The following is a 6,385-nucleotide window of genomic DNA, read 5'->3' on the forward strand; positions in this document are numbered from 1 at the left end:
AAAAGAAAAGAAAAGAAAAGAAAAGAAAAGAAAAGAAAAGAAAAGAAAAGAAAAGAAAAGAAAAGAAAAAAAGAAAAGAAAAGGAAAGGAAAAAACCCCCACCATGTGTAAGTCGTGTTGTATTGGTCTTAGGAAGCACTGTCCTGATAGTGATGAAAACTCCTCAAATTCCAGAAAGATGTGATATTTTAGAAAATACACTATCTAAAATACAGAAGCATGGGTCTGTCTTTCATTTATTCCCTTACTATTGTTATTTGCCATTCTTCTTAGTTGAAGACATGCTACTCTGTGTAGCTAAACGGTGTTAAGATCAATGCTATGTGTGTAGCCAAAGGCACTTGCCGGCACCATCAACAACACTGAACCACAACCACATATAAGAGCAAAACCCCCCCATCCAAAACTGGAAGGTAGAAACAAATTACCTGGATGAGTATCTGAGAGGCTGAATATTTTAGAAAAACTTTCTTAAAGATACATTTGTGGGCCTCACTACAGTCTAGAGATTAATTACCAGAATATTCCCAATTGGCACAGAAATGTGAGTGTTTTGGAGCTGGAGGACTCCAAATGTCTCATTGTGCTTTTGGCTATGAGTCTGTTGTAGGCTAACAAATGACTAAGGCTAGCTCAAGTGCTACATGAGAAAGATATAAATGGTGCAGCGGTTAGGGCACTGGATTCTGACATTATTTTCTATCCATTTGAGCATGATCATAGATCTCCTTCATGATGTTAGTCGAACCCTTAGGGTGTTGGTTTTCTACTTTACAGGATAGTTGCTCAAGAATAACAGAATTGGGAGCTATTTGGAGCAAAGGAGATAGCTCTCTGTAAAACAGGTTTTCAGAGACGTTTTTCTTTGCCAAGCTTGCAGTGGAGTAGGACATACTTGAGTACTGTGATCACCAGAGCTGACAGAGAGGACTCAGTGTAGGTTTGCTTTTTCAGAGCTGTTGTTGTGGGAAACAGCAAGAGGCAGGAAAACCAGTGATGCTCATATCATCAGTCAACTTTTTACAAAATCTGCAGGTTTGATATTTGGGAATAGAAACTACCTGAAACCTGTATCATATACAAAATGGTATTTAATGGATAGGAGAATTTGGCAGGTTCTCTAGGGCTTCCCACAAGGCACACATGGAAGAAGCCAGACAGCTCAGGCTTAGGATCTCGTGCATCTCTGTCCCATCAGAGCAGTTTGTTTTTCCCCATTCCTTCTGTGAAAGGTCGACTGATCTCCTTACCTGTGAATCCTAAGGTGCTAATGTCTACTATCTTCCAAGAAATAGAAATGTTAAAATCAAAGGGCTACGAGAGTGGCATGGTTTGGGGTTTATATTGAGAAAATCTTTTTGACATTTCTAACAGCAGCCCTGTTAGCAGCCTTATGCCCTGGGGCTTTGTAAAGGGAAGTCACCCATTTGCCAAGACAGCAGAACAAGCATGACAAAGTCTGTCCTGCTGTGCTCTGGTGAAGCAGCTGCTGAGTATTATGGGATACATACTGACACTGTGTTCCCTTGTCAAATAGCACAGAACTGTTTCCTGCCTGACAAAACTCTCTGGACAGCCTAGTAATTTCCCCCAATCCAGTTGTCAATTCTCCCAGTCTTCTACCTCTGTAATGGCCACAAAATCCTCTATTTCCTCTTACACCTGTATTAAACACGAAGACAGGTCTCCACTGGATCACATTTCTCCATGCTCTCATTGGGAATGACGGAATGACCTCAACCCTCATGTGATTGCACCTTTCACCCTCCCATATTTTTCTCATTTGTTTTAAATCGTTATGACTCAGTTGCCATTTTTTCCCTCCTGTGATGCCATCCTGATGGGATAACTCCAAAATCAGAGGCCTGGGACTAGTCCTGCCTTCCTGCTCATCATCAGATTCAGCTGGTGTGAGATCCTGGATGCGGTCACTGAACAGGATGCCAAAGTAGTGAGAGTGTAAGGCAAATAAAAATCCTCTTTCCTCTATTGCTTCCATATCATAGATGAAAAACTGAAAAGTTCTCGGCTATTATAGCCAATGCTTTCTGTGGTTATATACACAAATATATACACAGAAATAGATAACCTAGGCTAAGGTTTTCCATGCTTACATCCTCATGCTTGTGTGACTGGTTGCTTCAAAGGAACTGGACCTCCCTATTTTGTTTTGATGCCCATTCCCCGAGATATAACCATGTTGGATTTGAATAAGCAAACTGTACCTGTTTTTCCTGCCAGAGTGCTCTGAGCCAGCATCTTAATCAAAGTTAGGCCAAGTGATGGTAATACTGTAAGAAGCAGTCATTATCAGTAAACTGAAATCAATGAATCTCTGCCAATTTATAAGGGATAAGATTTGCCTTTACCAAAAGGGAAAGCCTTAAAGCTGATCTGAAAGGTATGGCAAGACACAGCAATCCTCAGCAGTCATAAAGCTGTCATAATGGGCTGAAGCTGAAAACTCTGGGCTAAGTGGGTGTCCTGGGGACTCACAGGATGGCACTGCCAGATAAAGAGGCCTCCTGGTTGCTGTAAAAACCCTGAGCGGTGAAGCAGGTGGCTGCCACAAAGTAAATATGAAACTGCCCTCCTTTTACTGGGTACTGAGAGTTGTAAATAGCAGGGAACAAGGTAGTGACATGAGCCAGGCTGGATCCTGGGAAGACACACGGAAGTCCAGTCAGAAAAAATTCCTGGGCTTTCAAAACCAATTGTAAATTAATTAACTCTCTCTCGGTGTTACCTTTTTGTAATACTCAGAAAAATGCTTGTTTCTTACTTCCGGCAAAGTATCATGCTTTTATGACACTGAAATAACAAAAATTTTAAATTTGTAGAAACCTTTTTAGATCAGCTCTTTGCCTAAGTATAAATCACATGTCCTCATTGGGTGGGGGGGAGGCATAAATATGACTTGACATTCTTATCATGTATCCAGTTCCCAACTAAAAGATTTACTGTGTTGCTCTCTGGGAAACATTCTTGTAGTTAAGGGACTCATATAGAAAAACTCAGCTATGAGACAACCTTATATGTCGGAGAGATGTAAGTCAAACTATAATAATCTCCATAAATCTATAGTATATTAACTGCCAGATTGCAAAGGATGGATAAGACTCTGCTGTTTTTCACTTGACTTTGACATAACTACCATGAAAGCCATATACTCCACAGAACATTGTGATGTTTGAGAGGCTTGTGGCATTAAAATTTACTAGAGAATGGCTTACTATTCCAAACAGAATATTATAAGGCAGTGAATTCTTTGCTAATATCTCAGTGTAATTGAAAAATTGATTTGTATGTGATTAATGTTATTTGCAGCTGCAGTCATTACAGATTTGCTCTACTTCCTTTTAACCTACTTGTAAATGCGGAAGTACCCTGCTTCCAGGAGACACCAATATCCAGTTTCAGGAGTCACCACAGAGATTTTTTTCCACTGGAATGTCCCCAGTTTTGTAAGAGTATGCAGCTACATTATATTTTTCTGCTCCTCTCTGGAAAGGGTCATATTGCTCATTGACATAGCATCCTGAGAACTCTCTTCAGCATAGCAAACTTGGCTGTGACTAGTCTTCAACTGGCATGTACTAGTGGACACAAAGACAGCAGCCTGTAACAGTGTACAGCCATTTTGACACTACAGTCAATAATAAAGCCTCATCCTTTGCAGATCCTTCGGAAGAAACTCTGCTCCTTTGTAACTTTTTTTGAGCTCAGCATGGCATCAAACATTAACACAGACAAAAATAAACAATAACTTTAGTAATTAATGAAGACAGTCAGTATTGGTAAGTCTTCTTTTTATAATAAGATAAATGAGTTTGCTATTGATACTAATGGCCATAGGATTATCTTCCTGTACACATTAACAATTTTCTATTATGCATATGCATACAAAGAATTCATACTGTCAAGAGGCAAAAATGTTAAAAATCTACTGATCTTAGCTGAAGAGCAGTAGGAACTAGTCACACATGAAGAAAACTCACTTCTCATTCTGTTCATCTGACTCAAGCCACCTTTTGTTTTGAGCAAGCTGAATCCTTTGCACTAGAATAAATGGCAGGCTGCTAGGAGATATTCTAAATGAGCCCTGGAAAACCTTGTTGAGAGACTGAGAGCTACTTCTTCCTGTGACCCATCCTTCCTTACAGGAATTGCCATCCTCAGGTCTCAGAGAGCGAAGTACGTGATGCTTAAGGCCATCTTTATTGTGATTTTAATAAAAATCTTTGAAGCCTCAGGCATTCAAGGAAACATTTCTTGGCATTGACTTCATTCTACATACAGAAAGCTGTGGTAAAGGAGTGAAATAAGGAGATGGGGAGGTGAAAAAAAGAAGTTACAGCAGGAAGTGTCACAAGTCCATTTATGAGTTCCTTGAAAACACTTGTGGGGACTCCACATGAGATCATGCTAAGAGCCCTTGTGCTTAGTTGTTAAAGAGCCCTTACTTGTTAAAGTGGCTCTTTTCTGTTAATGATAAGTCTGTGTCATGAACTTCTTAATTCATTCCTGTGAGACTCAGACATGCATTTGTCTTTGCTAGTTTTAATGTAGTGACTATCTTGCTTATCTTTGAACTAGGTCCCTGTCTTGAGTGCTGGGAGTTTTCTTACTGTTTCTCTTTACTGGTTCTCTTTTTTTTTTCCTCCTGTATCGATTCTCTGCATTTATTTCTAGTTATGCCAATTACCTGTGTGTGAAGTGAGCACTGAATTTATCATCATTGCAGAATATTACCAAGGAAGTCTTGGGTTGCTATGGCTTCTATCAAAGGTCACGGTGCAATCTATACCTTTTGCAGAAGATTTTCTGCTGTTCCTTTCTTTTTCAGCCTATGTTTACCTTTTGCTGTCCCAATATATTCTCATTGGATGATTTTGACAAGTCTTTTGACCAACAAGCAAGCATCACTGTCACGGCAAGATGATGCTGACAAGAACTTCCTATTTTGCCTGTGTTCTTTAAAGTGTGGCCTTTGGAAGCATCTCAACCAACCCATAAAGCAGAGCATGTCCTGTACTTTCCCTTAGACACTGATGACTCTTCAGCATCGCTGCCCATGAGCTTGCACATATCCACCAGCAGCTAAATAATTCAATGGCTGCTGAGGGATATATTGGAAAAATTCAATTGGTCTTCTAAAAAGTGTATATTAATGAAGTGTGTCTATTTATGAAACCACTTCAATAGGCAGCAGGAGAATTGTTGAGAATTCTGCCAAGGGCAACCAGTACAATTTATACTGCTAACTGAGGATATTAGTCACAACTAGAAGAATAAATTGGATATCACCAATGCACTGAATGACTCTCTTGAAATAGGGGTGGGGAATAGAAGAAAAAATAATATCCCAAAAGCATTAAAGAATCCATCAAAGAGTTTAGACTTTTTATTAAAAACTGTAATCAAAGCTGGATCCCATTGTGATCTCGCTCTAGCTTAATGGTTGGTAATGCTTCTCTGATCTCAGTGGCATTGCTAAGAAAGGACTCAGCACAGTCAGAAGCAGATTCTTTTTAGTCTCATTTAGTGAAGTTAAAAGTGAGCTGAAAAGAAAAAACTATTTATTTACCAGTGTTGATGAGAAGAGGCTAGAGAAATGAAAGCAGTATTCCCTCCTGTGTTCAGTTGTATTGCAGAACTGCAGAGATTAACCATGCTGTCTCCAGGGACAGTCCCTTCCACGTCATGGATATGGGCCATTGCAATGGCAGGGCACAGGCAAATTTGCACTCTCTGTGCTTGCCTGTTTGCCCCATGCTACTGCATATCTCTGTTAAGTGGCACCACAGTGTTTATCAGGACTTAAGATAGATGACTTGGTTTTTCTACCGAGTGAAGGCAGGGAGCAGATCTTGGGACTACACATTTCAAGCAGCACCTGAAGTAATGTTGTTCTTTGTTTTTCGAAGAAAATGGCGTACATGACCTAAAATCCGTGAAGGATTTGACACCTTTAATACTACAGACTGAGAAGTCCCTGACATCACGGATGATCTTATAAGATGAATGAGTCTTTACGGAATTAGGCTAGATATACTGCCCTACACTGGGCCAAAGCTGAAGTTCAAATTTTTTTAAAGTTTTTTAACTGCTTGGCACAGGTTACCTTTGTTTAAAGGAAGAGTATCCAAGCGAATAGATGCAAGATGCACCCCATGCTAAGGAGAGATAAAACCAAGTCAGCTCCTTCTCTGAAACTTGGAGTTTTGTAATATTCCAGAAAGAGCAGAACCGAGTCCCTAATGAAAAAAGGCAGCACCCCAACCCCTGAAGAAAACCTCAGTCATTAGAATGTCTCACAACATTAAAGTCCATATGTTTTTCAAATGTTTAAACTTCCAGAAAATACAGCATAGCCTCTCATGTA

This window comes from Lepidothrix coronata, unplaced genomic scaffold (assembly GCF_001604755.1).
Source record: "Lepidothrix coronata isolate B3197 unplaced genomic scaffold, Lepidothrix_coronata-1.0 Scaffold195, whole genome shotgun sequence".
Taxonomy (NCBI): domain Eukaryota; kingdom Metazoa; phylum Chordata; class Aves; order Passeriformes; family Pipridae; genus Lepidothrix; species Lepidothrix coronata.